The following is a 15,100-nucleotide window of genomic DNA, read 5'->3' as shown; positions in this document are numbered from 1 at the left end:
CTCCCAGCTAAAGCTGCAGCATTCTTTCTAAAGAAAATGGGTACATAACAAAGGTGGGTACCCCCACCCCAGTGGACGAATGGTTACATCAGTATCAGTGTCCGTATCAGTCTCGGCAAATACTGATACACGATACAATTCGGACAGTATCATACCAGTATCGAGCATAAATTAAAAAATGGACCACTTTTTGACTGATACAGGTTATCCAAATAAGAAGGAATTTTACTGTTTATCCATTACCTGTCAATCTAATTTTCCTTCCTAAGAAGCAATTAAACCTGCACTTGCTTCACTTTGCCGTGCCCATGATTGGTGGTTGGAGCCAATTTTCTTGGAATCTCTGAAAAACATCCATTGAATGATGCCTCAATGGTTTGTTAGTTGCAGAAGGCTATGTATCTGTGCTCTCAAGGAAACTTCTTTTTTTATGTGGCATCTTTGTTCAGCTCACTCTGTAGTTGATAGTCTTTGCTTAAGGCTGGAGTTACTAGGGACCTTCTGTATGTGGGGTCCAGTAGATACTGTGTAACCCTCCGTGTACTATAGCTGTATTACCACATTACCATATTATCACATTATCTGGATATGCAAGATGATCAAATATGAGACAAACTGAGACAACGGAACAAGGATACACAGTCAAACCCATGAGGAGAGGAATAAAATCAATCAGAAAATGCGAAAATTGTTAAATTCATAAACATCTTGTTTCCACAACATCTCACACATAGATTCTTCTTTTCTGGAGATAGATTTCTAGTCAACTAACCAACAAGAACTCCATGGAAGAGGCCGTAGGCTAATAAGCTCTAGCTTACAAACAAAGATGTACAATAGAACTTTAACAACTTTGAGATGGCAGTAGTCCTTATCTAATATTGGAGAAGTTTTTTGGTATTATCTAGTATATGGCCAGACATCATTACCATCGGGCTTCTTTACAAGAATCTGATTGTACTCTGGTCTTGATGTCTGCAGGGAAGTAAATTCACAGATTAATAGCTTCAAAAATCACAGGAACAAAACTAAGCACATAATAATGTAAAAGGTAGTTTGCACTATAGGATGGACTATAATTGTTCAAATAGAAAAGTACGATAACTTTTCTACAGGTTTCGTCCGATCTAGAAGATACTACTCAATTGAAAAAAAAGGCCATAAATAAGTTCAAAAAAATCAATAAATAATCCTCATTTTCCATTACATCATTCAAGGTTACAAAGAACAGACCACATCCTGTATAAAGGAGGTAACCAATGTAGAGATTTGATCTGAGCAACCACAATTCATCCAAGATAGCTATGCATGTATGGAATATAACTGCAGACCTAAAAATTGGGATCACAATCCATATGCCTAACATGGATTGGCCCATAAGAGGATCAATTCAGTCCAACTATCGAGTGACACATTGTGGTACCAGAATGATATCGGCAGATCAGTGTCGACTGATCCCAATATGGATCTGCTGATACAACCAATCTGATCCGGATACGTAAAACCATGAATATAGCACACCACCTAAAGGCAAAAATTTATATGGGGCAGGAATTCCCCAAAAAAATGCCTATTTGGAAGTCCTTTATATCTACATCATAAAAGAACAGTTACAAAACAATGATTCAAACTGAACTAGGGTTTATTGGTAGATCAGGAAGAAAAAAAATGTAATAATTGGCAAGATACATTTATCTGATAAAGTCCCTTTCTTCAACCAGAACATGGACAAAAGCTGTGCTTGCTCATGAGAAAACAGCTACGGTAGCTTTAACTTAGATGTTGGGTAAAGTTGGGGAGAACCCAACAGGATGACTTTCTAGGAAAATATAAGTGTAGTTCCCTTTCACCTGAACCCCATCCATTTCCATTTTCCATTAGCCTGTTTCACCTGTTTGTGGATCTCGTGACTTGATGCCACAGATTAAGAGGCTCTTCTCAAATATACATAACCAATAAGCAAGCAAAGCTTCAATTTTTCATTCTCTCTCTCTTCCACAATGGTTTCTGCAGAAAATACACAGTTGGTTAGATGGTCCTTCTTCCTTCCCCTGGTTCCCAAAGGAATTTTGTAGGCTTTTCCATATGATCAAAACCATGACTGAGGCCTTCCCTCCAAAAGGCACATAGTTCATTTGCCAGTATAATTAGAATGATATTCAATTATTTTGCAGATTACTTGTAGTGGGTTTTCCACTATTTATCTGTCTCACGTCTCAAAATGATTATTGCTAATATGACTAACTCTATCCCTGACTCCAAAATTTGTAAATACAGATATACTCTTGTATCAGCACCCATTTCAGCACAATTCACCTCTGCACATGCTTCTTTCCGATTCCACAACTTCTTCCCCATGTTGATCAGTGAATGGAAATATGTTGCTGGAAACAGCAAGATACACCTAAATTAAACAGTTAAAATCGTGCCTTAAATGGGTCTTATCTTCCACTCCCTTTTATTTCATGTTTCGGTCTTTATTTGAGCATAAACATTCAAGTAGGAGAAACAATCAACCAACACCACCAAGCAAGAAAACTTGCAAAATTAGGATGTGGGTTATCTACATTATCCACAGAAGAGCATAATCATCGACGTTCATCGCAAAAGCTCAATTGGGTAAGAATCAATCTCAAGGTTCATTGCGAAACGTTACTAAAAGATATAATCAATTCAAATAACCATTAACAACATTACCAAACAAGAAAAAACTGCAAAATTGAAAAATGGGTAACAAACTAACAAGAAATCTGAGGGTCAATAGATAAAGGTTACCACAAAAAATAAGAAATTGAACGGGAAGGAGGGTTGGACTAACCAAATCCTTGAAGATGACGTAGGCGATGACGATAAAGAGGAAGCAGAGGACCTCAAATTCGGCGAGACGGAAGAAGGCTAAGAGGCCATTTACCGCACGAGTGAACGCCGATTTGTCCCTGATCGGACCCGCACCGACTCGCTCCTTCATTCCGATTGCACCTCCGACCAATCTATCGTCACCTCTTTATCTCCGAGGAACCAAACAAGGGGCAAAGCTCCCCTCTCCGTCCACTGCGTCAGATGGAAGAAACCATAAACCCGGAAGACGAACAGGGGCTTCTCTCATAAGAATTTATTATTCTGTATACCACAAACCTCGCTAGGACGGTTGGACCAAATTGGACTAGATTGATCCACCCACCTTGAATCGACCCAACGCTCAAGTTCTAGATTTGCACTTGGCATTTTGTAACATGAGTGCAACCGAAAAATTGCTCCAGTGCGACCTAGTGGCTGTGGGTTCGAGTCAAGATACAACCTCTCTATGAGGTGGGGGCCCGGGGGGGTCAAGGAATTTTTATCCTCTGAGGTTCTGTTGACCGATATGGTTGTGCGGTTCCTCTCATTGGGGGGGAGGAGGGCTGAAATGACGACCTACCCCCTGCCCAAACACACTATCCGAGTGGGGTAGATCATCATTTCAGCCTCCCCTATGAGAGGAACCACATAACCGTACCAGTCAACGAACTTCAGGGGATAAAGGTCAGGCTGCAAAATACTTTTGACCCATAAGTATTTTTTTCTTGATTCTACTCACAGAAGTACTTTTGACCCATAAGGCTCTGTGTCTGGTACAGTTTCTCCAATTCCTCTCATAAGGAGGTAAAAATGATCACCCTACCCCTTGCTCGAACACACTACCCAGATGGGATCCATCCCCTCTTATTAGAGGCACTAGGGAACTGTACCCGACAACAAATTGCAGGAGATAATTTTCCCAACTACACTCTCATGCATTGATCCCAATGCTAGTGCAAGAGCCACACAACCAGGCATCGATCTTTTGCACATACGTGTGTGTAGATTTTTGCTAGTTGTTCCTAATTAAATCAAGATTGATGTTATACATTTATTAATGTAATGAGTCATTCTAACCCCATTTTATTTTATTTTGGTAGAAAGAAAGTTATTCATGCTAGCCCCATTTTATTGTCGTTCAATGAATTCATGTTTGTTTTTTAATAAGATAAAATAAAAAATAAAATATTATACTTACTAAATATATAAAAATCAACTAAGCCTTACTACCACGAGTCTAAACAGGACAGCAATGTAGGACCAATGAGATGAGTTGTTTTCGTTTGATAGTGGCTCTTCTTCTTCTTTTTCGAGTGAAGATTGTCTAGGACTCCCCAAGTATGACAAACAAACAAAACAATAATAAAAAAATTGCCATTAATAATCATCAATGGATACATGGAGTTAACTTGATAAGACCGTTAAGAGGAAATAATGAGAAGAATTTTGCTAGCTTAACAGTCACCCATCAGGGGGGAGGGATTTAGCTCCTCTCCAGGGAGTGTCTAGGGGGAGCATCCAGTCATTGAGTTGTGCCGTACACAACCCGATGGTTGACTGGGCACGTACCGGGATGTGTGTGGCACAACTCCAATCCTTGAATGTCACCTTGGGCACTCCTTGGGCGTTGGGCTCCCTGGAGAGGAACCGAATCCAGGGGGAGTGGATGATTGCTTAACCCTTATGTCTCACAAGGGAATGTTCCCACACACATCAAAGTAAAACAAAGCTGATTTGAGTTTGTATCAAAGACTGGTTGGTCATTTAAGACAGTGTTTGATATGTATTCTTGAAATGCATTTTAGGTTAATTTCGCGCTCTCTGGTGATAAAAACAAGTGTGATCTACTTTCTACATGAGCAGCCATTATTCTACCATAGAGTAGTTAGCGATAATGTAATTAGGGTGGGCAAGTGGGTCCAAGAGTGAGTTGTTATTTGGGAATTGGGATTTCACTCTGGCAATTGACAGCTCTGTTTCTAGTACCTTAACCATGAGTCTTTTTTGAAGAACCTTCATTTGGCGAACCACCCATTGGATGCTTTTATCTTTTTCTTCTGGAAAATGTTTCCTAAAAGGCCACCCTTTGCTGTGCATCATGGAGATCATTCAATTTGAATAACATAGTAGAACATAATAGAAAATCATGAACATTTTTTTTTGGGTAGAGAAAATCATGAACATGGTAATTTAATAAACAAAACCCTAAAATTTAAGAATTCAGGTGTTAAAAGAGAGAGAGAAGGGCGTATCCAATACATAAGGCTTCCACTACTGCGGGGTCAAGAGAGGGTCATAATGTACATAGTCTTACTCCTATTTTTACAAAGAGACTGTTTTCAAACTCGAACCCATGATCACTTGGTCACAATTGAACAACCTTACCGTTGCACTAAAGCCCACCCTTTAGAGAGAGAGAGAGTTCAAACAAAAAAAATTATCTGGTTTGCATTAGTCAACCCTAACCTAAGATGAGTTATTTCAGGCGTTACATTCCTTCTAACTATATTGCCCATGGATTTGTAAAAGAAAGAAGCACCTATAAGATGTTTTGGCAAATAAAATCCCTAAGAAACTGTATTAATTCAGGGAGAAAGAACGATACCTCGTTACGTGTGGCGCGTTGCCCCTGTGCCTAGATACAAGGACGAGCGAAATAACTGTCATGCCCCCATGAAAAAGCAAAATTTCCTAAAAATGTGACGATCATTTTGCTCGCCCTGTATCTACACATGTCCATGTAGCATTCTCTTTCCCTTTAATTAATTAATGATACTAGTTCAGAAACACCCATTGACCATTCTATTGTTTTTCTTTGATTTTGCTTCAAGTGACAATACACACAATTTGATATATAAAATTTGAATTTAGATTTCATTCCGACTGTTGACAAATAATTTCTACTAAATTCAAATTCTTTTCAAATCATTTGTCATTTCCTTAGGTACTGGAGGTCTTATACCATGTGAATTAGTCTCTGTTCCCTGCATCAAACAAACAACTTTGGAGGTGAAAGGCCAAAAGGCCGAAAGCGATGGAGGTTGAAATTGTAGGGTGGAAATATTGAAATTTTATCACAAGATGGATCCAGATGGATCCACCCACTCACTTCTATTTCTTGGTTTGAACGTGGAGAAGAAAAAAACAAAATCAAAAAAATTTGAATTTGAAGTGAGAGAAAAAAAGATAGACACATAAATCAATCAATGCGTTACTTTAATTTTTATTTTATTAAAAATTTTTATCCCGACAACCGATCCTCAATCCCAACCCTCCCGCGAAAAGGGTAGAAAAGTAAATTACCTCAGTACTTTTCACCATTGGCAATGAAAAGCTGAGTGAGTGAACAACACTGATAGTGGAAGATAGCCACTTACCAAGTTCCATCCTCATATTCTCTTTCCCACTCTCTCCATCCTCCCCCAAATACAAAAACCCACTTCAGATTAGATCCCAAAATTCCTTTCCCTTTGCATTTCCCATTAATATGTACACATCTACATCTACACACATTATATATGCATTAAAGAATCCTCACAGAGCAAAAACACGAAACACCCTTTTCTCCCTTCAAAATTTCCTCTTCTTTTCTCTCCTTATACTCGAGAGAGAGAGAGAGAGAGAGAGAGAGAGAGAGATGGGAATGTATGGTTCTAGGGTTATCTTTTCGCACTTCCTCATACTGTCAGTGGTTGCCATTGTCATCAATATCAATCAAGCAAGATTTGCCCATGTGAGTCTCCAAAATGCTTAGCAAAAATTTGTAAAATTTTGCTTTTCCCTTTGTGGGATTTAATGTATAGGCTTCTAATCAGGTGTTTCTTTATTTTTTCTTTGGGAGGCTAAAGGGGTTGTTGGAGGATAACAACAGCTCTGAAATGGTGCCTTTGATCAAGACTACAGGAATGGTTGGTGGGTCTCTGGTGCTGAATGAGACTCGCCGGCGGTTGGGGACTTTTCAGATATGCGCTCTGTGTACTTGCTGTGGTGGGCCGAAGGGATTTTGCCTGCCTTCTCCTTGCTGCTATGCCATCAACTGCAACATCCCAAACAGGCCCTTTGGTTTCTGCTCCTTCACGCCCAAGACCTGTAATTGCTTTGGATGCCATCTCTAATCTCTCTTCTTCATCTTCTTCAAATCTCTACTATTTTATCTTTAATCTCTCTTCTTCAAAATCTCTGCTATTTTTATCTTTTAGGGATTCTTTAATTTAGAGGTGTGATTCTGATAGGTTTGTGTGAATGGGAAAGGGGAAAAATGAATATTTTTCTCATTGTCTGTCTACTGCCCACTATTTTAGAACTTCATTGAGACACCATAATTTTGCTTAGTGATCTCATTAGAAATTTAGAGTAGAATAAGGAAAATGAAACATTGTTAAGTTTGGGGTCTCCTCCTCCCCCAAAATTTCTTCAATTATTCTGTTTTGTTGGGGGTGGTGAAAGTAATAAAGAATGCAAGGGGTGGGTGACGCTTGGCTTGGTTATGAATGAGTGGTGGCTCAACTAACCATAATAGTATCAAGAAGGTAGAATCAATTATCAAAGATGGGTAGGAGGTGGGAGTTGGGAGTTGAGATCTGGGATTTGGGAAGGGGGCATTAACATCCTTACTTATTTTGTTGAAATCATAATGTGGAATGGGTATGGTTCTCCTTCTGGAAGGGTAGCTGTCTCATGATCTTATCTGTAATTTGTCTGTGAATTATGAACCTTTTGCTGCTTCTCTGTTTCTTAGTTGATTCAAGCCAGGACAAAAATTGATACGACCACTACTTTTTTAAAACCATGGAGGCCACAAAGATTTTTTTTTAATACGACCGAGTTTCTCTCCACCCACGGTGAATGGGATCCCATTACTGAGGGGCGAGAAAGGGCGGGAATTGGTATGGGGAGGGTTTTTTGGAACATACAAAAACCCTAGAAGGGGTTTGTGAACCCTAGGATGGTGGGTGAACAGTCCTTTACCGGTGCAGAAAAACTGTCATTTTTTATATTAATTTTGGGTTTAATATGAAGATAGTAAAGTTTAGGGCTATATTTGGTATGTATTCTATTATTGTTCTAGAATGCATTTTGAAGCAAGAAAATAGAGAAAAATTAGGTTTCAAATTCATTATAGACCCAGAATCTATTCTGAGAATGCATATCAAACACAGCCTAAGTTTCTACATGCATGGATGGTCATGAGGTAGAAGGTTTGGGTCAATTTAATTCTGTTTTTTTTTTCTCACTGTACTTTCATTTCATTGAAAGAGCTTTTTCATAGTTTTAATTTGTCCATCTAGTTTGGGGGCATCAGTGCATGGGGTTTGCAAATTCGCATTTCTTCTGACCTAGTGGACTGGGGAACAACCTGTGTATTGGGCATTTTTATTAGGTTATGCTGAGGTTTATAAGGAAAAGTGTTCTAGTTGGATAATTTAATGCAAAGATTATTATTTTTCTATTGATTAAGATTTAATATGGTAGAGCTGTAGAGGCTAGAACTCGGCACAATGATAAGGTTGCTCCATTGCGACTTAGTCGAGAAACAACCTTTCTATGCAGCGAGGATAAGGATACTTACTTACATTATGACCCTCCTCAGATCTCGTAGTAGCGGGAACCTCATGCACTAGGTATATCCTTTTTAAGATCTAAGATGGTATATGGGATCTGTTGGAAAACCTTATTTTATCCTTGCAAAGTAATGATTGTTGGCATGATTAAATAAAAGAAGAAATGTAGGAGTTCTTGGTAGCTTCCTGCAATGGAAACTCTTTTAAACATCTGTTTTCTTCCATTTGTTAATGGGCTATATAATCATCCCTAGAAGGCCGAGATGCTTGGAAACACAGATGTTGAACAAGCAATAATAAGGGAAAAGTGTCTCTGAGTTTAAGGCGTATCCTACTACCTCTCACATACATTTGTTATTAATTTTTTGGGAAAAAGATCTCTGTCCGGGAGTGTGGCGTACGCCAACACTCTCATGAGTCTATCTCTCTCCTCCCCATGTGAAAAGACACCTCTGCCCCCTTGTTTTAAGGAGGAGAGCGATAGATACATGGGAGTGCTGGCGTAGGCCACACTCCCATACAGAAAACTGCTTCTCTAATTTTTTTCTCTCTTAAAAAAATTAAGGGGAAAAGAACTCTGTCCGGGAGTGTGGCCTACGTCAGCACTCTCGTGTGTCTATCTCTCTCATTCCCATATGAAAAAGGCACCTTTGTCCCCTTGTTTTGAGGAGGAGAGAGATAAACACATGGGAGTACTGGTGTTGGCCTCACTCCCGGATAGAAAATTGCTTCCCAAAAAATAATAACAAATAAGAATATGAGATGGTTTAGGAATTACCTTTGGCTCAGAGAATCCTTCCCAATAAGTAAGGGGCCAAGGTGAAACACCATTTACCTTAAGGGTGATGACCATATTTTAGGGGGAGAATCCATGTGAAAGTTTGCCTCCCTCTTGAATTTGGCATAAATAGTCAGGTTTCTTTTATCCATCTATCATATTTCAAACAAAATTGAGTATATCATATGACAAAACAAAGGTTTGATAATAAAACTGAAGGCAGAAGATCGTTGCTAGGCTGTGTGGCCCTTGCACAAGCGTGGGGGCCAATGAGAGTGCATGCAAGAGCATCATCGGGGTGGGTTTTTTCATTTCAAGGGGCAGACAGGGGCATCATTTCGTGCAATCTTATGTTAGGCACAGAGACCTTTTCTTCCAAAAGTTGAAAATTTGAGAAATTGGTGATCTAATGAAATTACAGAGAAAATTTAATACGTAGTGGATAATATGATTGAGTTGTTAGATATGGTCAATTCAGTGGTACATTATAACTACCCAAGTTTTTTTTTTTTTGGGGGGGGGGGGGGGGATGGTGGGTTAGGGAGTGAGGTGGGGTTAAAAATTAAAATCCCTACCATGTGTCATGTGAGAAGTTGGTTTTGTAAAAGGGAATGGAGAGGTGAGGGGGTTTGTGACAATACTCCAACCTTGTACTTAGGTGCCAATGCCATTAATATCATCTTTATAGGTAAAAGGTCCCTCATGAGTACAAGGTTGGCATGGGCATTAGGAAACTGATCTCTTGTGTAGGTATTTGCATTAGGTTACACATGCAAAATAAGCCCAGGCCCAAGCCCAAGCCCAAGTGAAAATCCGACTAGGCAAAGACAATCGCTGAACCGATGGACCAAAGTACGATACAACGACTTGCAGTGCTCTTAAGTATCCTGGACCCGGGGTGTACATTAGCAAAAGAGAGGCAGTTAATGGTCATCAAAGACCACCGCCCATGGAAGAAGAAGCATGTACATAAGTACAAAAGAGAGACAAAAATTTATTGAATACTTGAATGAGTCCTTGAAGGCAAAAGTTTTCCATTGCTAGTAGCCTAGTAGGGAAGGAAGGATCCCTTCTTAATCTACTCTTTTTGGGATCTAATGAATCAGAATCTTTAAATCTATACCATTGAAATAAAGTAGATGTATATACTTTTATGAGATACAATGTAATGTAATTATATCCCCTAGTAACATATATTGTATATTTCTTACCAAAAAAAAAACATATACAGTATGTCTACGTAAGGATCTACTGTATATATATTTTGTTTAAAAATATAATAGATTTTATAATCCAAAATGCAATTATGTTGTATATTGGAGAAATTATTGGAAAAGTTTTTTTTTTGTTATTTGTTGGTTTTTGTTGAAGGAGGAAATTGCAAAACATTGTGAAGAGCAAATGTAATTGCCAGTGATTGAACAGAGAGAGGAAGGTCGGGGGGAGCCAGAGAGGGAGATTGTCTTCGGAGGGGGGAAATATTGCCAGAGTAGGTTAAAACACAATGATCAGAGAAACCTCGTCGCCCCCATATCTGCAAGTCTTGTCCCTTTCCTTTGTTTTTGTCTCCCCCTCTCCTCCTCTCTGTCTCTTCTTATCCCTCATTTATAGCTTGAGGGTCTCCTATGACCTCTTTACTTCAAATAGAAACAAATTTCAGTCAAAGCCGTTGGATTTTGGGTGATATATAACTATTTTAGCATCAATGGATACAAATAGAGTAAAACTTCTTGAATGAATTGAAGTGAGTTCAAATCAATTTTTTTACCTCATCAAAAAAAAAAAAAAAAAATCCATTTTTTTTTACCTAGGTTTCCTTGCTATTTTAGAGACAAGTAAGATGAGATTAGGACTTAGAAAGACCAAATTTTCAAGTCCAACTTTACAATTCACTGTCCGTCCATTTCCTCAAATTCCTCTCATAAGGGGTAAAAATGATCACTCTACACCTTGTCCAAACACACTGTCCGGGTGGGGTCCACTCCCCTATTAGAGGGACAGAATTTTGTTGCTACACTTGTAGCAGGAATGTTTTTGATACTCTATTAGAAACATAAAAAATCAGCCAAATCATTTCTTTGGGATTAGTAAATTTGTTTTTAAACCACAAATTCACAAAATCAATGATTTATGATTCAAAATGCCTCCCAAAGACAAACGGAAGGTGTTCCTTTTACTTAGGTTGTGAAGAAAGGACCTTGGAGCATAAATACCGATGTGTTACCTAACAGGAAAATTGTGTACAGTAGAGATCCCTTTAGCATTTTATAATAGAAAGCCTAAATCTGTGCATCCATGCTCCCATAGGAGAAATATAGTATAGTTTTGTATCTGGACCCACTAAAAAGTTATTCCCCAATTGAGGTTGTAGTGCATGTGTATGCGTACGCAATGTATTAACCATTCTTAAAGCTTAAATCTAAAATTTTGCTCATACCTACCTTTTAGGAGAGAAAGAAGAAAGGGAGCTATATTGTTGGCTAAGCAGCATTAACCAAATATATATATATACATATATTGTCCTTATAAATAGATAGAAAAAAAAAAAAAGTCCAAAAAAAAAAGGGGGAAAGCCTAAGTTGTTGCTGAAGGGATTTGATTTTGGGAGTCAAAACAATACTTGCTTAAAGATAAAAGGAGGAGAGAGTTTCAAGCTGTGGTGAATATGGGTCAAAGTCAAACATGAGAATAAGATATCTTATTTTATTTAAAAAAAAAAAAAAAAAAAAAAAAAAAAAAAGAAGAGAAAAAAGTTGTACATTCTCCCTTCCTTGTAAATATATATGGGTTCTTGATAGACAAAATCGTGTGACGCCCCCTCTCATGTGCCTATTAACTTGATGTGAGTCAATCTACATCATATATATCCAAACCCAAGGCTGCGTAAGAGTTGAAACATTCTAATTTTCAATAGAATCTTGAAAAATATTATCTAGGCTATTGTTTGTGGATTGATCATAACAACAAACAACTCTGGATCTTTACAAAACAAAGTAGGGAAAACAAAAGTCCTCACAAAGTATAAGTAAAATAAGAGGAATGAAGAATAAAAAAAACAGAATTGAGATAAGAAAAGGGATAAATGGAAAAATAAAAAAATGAGAGTATTAAGAGGAAAGAGGCAAGCCCAGAAAATTAGGAAAATCTCAATTACCTGAACAACATGGATCCTTGCCCTCCAATAGACTCTATCTGAGGTCATACTTTATACATTGACCATGTTACCCTCTTATTACATTTTCTCCTCCTCCTCCCTATCCTCCAGACATTGGCAATGTTGAAGTTCAGCTGGTGATATGGTACTTGTGGACCCTGAAGACTCGTTCCTTCTATCATTTAATTGTCCCCTCCCATGTCATCTCTTGATCATATAAATATACTAGTACGTCTTCTTTAATAGGATCATGGGAGAGTGATGATGTTAGAACTAGGGCCCACTGTTAAGGAGTTTGCTGTCAGATTGTGTAGCAGTTGCACCAGCGTGGTCCCAATGGCAGCATACCCACATGCATCCAATGGAAAGGACTGGGTAGTCATTTCACTGCCTCATATTAAAGGGTGGAAAGGACCAGGACAGTGCCCCCTCCCCAAAAAAAAATCACTAATCGTCTAATTGAGTTACCACAAACAAAACTACTGAAATAATTGATAATGTCAAAAAATTATACTTAATCAATGATTAAGCAGCATACAAAACCCAAAATAATACTCTCTCTCTCTCTCATAGAAAAAGTTACAAGACAAATATGAGCAATACAATTTCATAGTTTTTCCTACATATCACATGGACAAACCCATGTGTTGCCGTTGAACAAATAGTAAAACATTATACTTCATTAGTTATAGCGACGGGGAAGAAAACCTTTGTAATATTAGCTACTTCATCTACTCATTTTAAGCTGAAATTATACCCCTAGGATGCTTGCCTGGTCCTCTATCACATGGACTGACCCATGTACTTCCATGTGATGAATAGCGAAGCATTATATTTTACTACGCATAGTGACAGGGAGGAAAACCCATAAGAGTATATTTCTGTTCAAATTTGAGAGACTTCATAATAATGTTTAGAATACTAGTACACAATAACATACTCTGGTAACAGTAATATTTTTTGTTTAAAAATATTAGTGGTGCTTGATTAGGACCTTTGGGCTTGACTATGAACCTCTATGTTATTATGTGCCAAAGGTCTATCTCTGGATGATTTGATAGAATTGAATTAGAATTGACTTGGGAGACCTAGTAGCACGAATTAGAGAGGATAATTTTCCGTATTACTACGAGTCTCATTTGATACAATCCCAATCTCCATCTTGTACCCGCCTTTCCTTATTCCAAGAATGTTTATCATAGTTTTTAATTGTATTATATGGGAAAAGGTTCTCTTAACCCCAATTTGCGGAGAAGCTATTTCCAAATACTCGAACCCATAACCACTTGGCCACAATGGAGAAATATTACCATTGCACCAAGGTCCACCCTCATATTTATTTGATTATTATACTCCTTAATACGACAAGGACCCATCTAACCTAACTTATGCTTAATGTTTTGGTAAAATGGAATTGTCTAGTTGTCAAAACACCCTCATATGGACATTTACAACAGGAAAAAGGCAATTAATGTAGTTTTATATATATATATATGTAATTGTAGTAATGGTCATTGAGTGTAGTTTAATGCACATTAGGAGGCTTATTTTCAGCCTCTATTTGTTTCGACGTAAAATTTTACTTGGAAAATCCCCTTCTACGGGATAGGTGCATAGCCCCATCTACATATATTTTTGACATTTTTTTTGGGTATAATTTTGTTTTTGACAATCACTACAAAAATATTTGATAATGCACATTAGGAGGCTTAATTTCAGCCTCCGTTTGTTTCGACGTAAAATTTTACTTGGAAAATCCCCTTCTACGGGATAGGTGCATAGACTCATCTACATTTATTTTTGACATTTTTTTTGGGTATAATTTTGTTTTTGACAATCACTACAAAAATATTTGAAGGAATTATTAATCGTTAGTTAAACCAATGCTCACATGATAAACAACACATTCAGAGCATTTTTATAATGATGTTTAGGAACAAAAATATAAAAATGTATGCAGGAGGTGGGCTACATTAGAGCAAACATTTTTTTAGTATTTCAATATACATTTTTTTTTTGAATAATTTAAAGGAAGATGTTCTTTGCACGGGTGTAGGATGTGCCAAGACACATGGGGGATGAGCGAAATGACCGGGTCACCCTCCTGAATGATTGAAATGACACGCCCATCCTGCCCCATGCATTCGGGCGCAGCCTGCGCCATCGTGCGCTCTTGAGCAAAGAACATCATCCCATAATGTAATTAAGAGTCCTTGTAGGCATCATTCTGCCTAGTGAAGTAGAACGCTTCACTATTTTTTACTTGGCAATACATGAGTTAGTCCATATGATAGAAGAATCCATATACATCTCAATGACCAAATTTTAGACCAAAATAAGTAAGGAAAATTGTTAGAACTCTAATTCAATTCAAAACTGTAGTAAAATTATCAAATTATCATCAAATGAAGATGAATATAAAATACAAAATTAAGTATGGCCTATGTCAGCACTCTCATAAGTCTATCTCTCTCCTCCCCCATTTGAAAAGATAAATTGAATGGATAATTTGATAAATCAAAACTAATTCTAATTTTATTATTTCCCTAAAAAAAAGATGGGTTTTGAAAGACACTTTAGTCTCAGTCTACACTAAAATCATTGTAAATCACAGGCAAAAGGATATCCAAAAGATGACTGATTGAGAAATCAACCAGAAATAGAAGAAAATTATGACATATGGAAATTCCCCCACCCCACCCAGAAAAGGCAGTTTACCAAACTATCCATAGGCCTACCCAACATGCCTTTTCAACCCAAAGGACAAGT

General features: G+C 37.8%; 2 long non-coding RNA genes across 2 annotated transcripts; one reads left to right on the top strand and one right to left on the bottom strand.

Moving 5' to 3' along the window:
* Window positions 1–653: 653 nt before the first annotated feature.
* LOC122669420 lies at window positions 654–3,051 on the bottom strand. Its single transcript, XR_006334012.1, has 2 exons — window positions 2,819–3,051; window positions 654–975 (listed from the first exon to the last, which is right to left on the bottom strand). It is a non-coding gene; the product is annotated as an uncharacterized LOC122669420 (long non-coding RNA).
* Window positions 3,052–5,076: 2,025 nt separating this feature from the next.
* On the top strand, window positions 5,077–7,013 carry LOC122669421. Its single transcript, XR_006334013.1, has 3 exons — window positions 5,077–5,086; window positions 6,466–6,571; window positions 6,687–7,013. It is a non-coding gene; the product is annotated as an uncharacterized LOC122669421 (long non-coding RNA).
* Window positions 7,014–15,100: the final 8,087 nt, after the last annotated feature.

The sequence above is a fragment of the Telopea speciosissima genome, chromosome 7, assembly GCF_018873765.1.
Source record: "Telopea speciosissima isolate NSW1024214 ecotype Mountain lineage chromosome 7, Tspe_v1, whole genome shotgun sequence".
NCBI classification, from domain to species: domain Eukaryota; kingdom Viridiplantae; phylum Streptophyta; class Magnoliopsida; order Proteales; family Proteaceae; genus Telopea; species Telopea speciosissima.
Note: the sequence above shows the minus strand (reverse complement) of the source record. Positions and strands in the feature narration are given on the sequence as shown.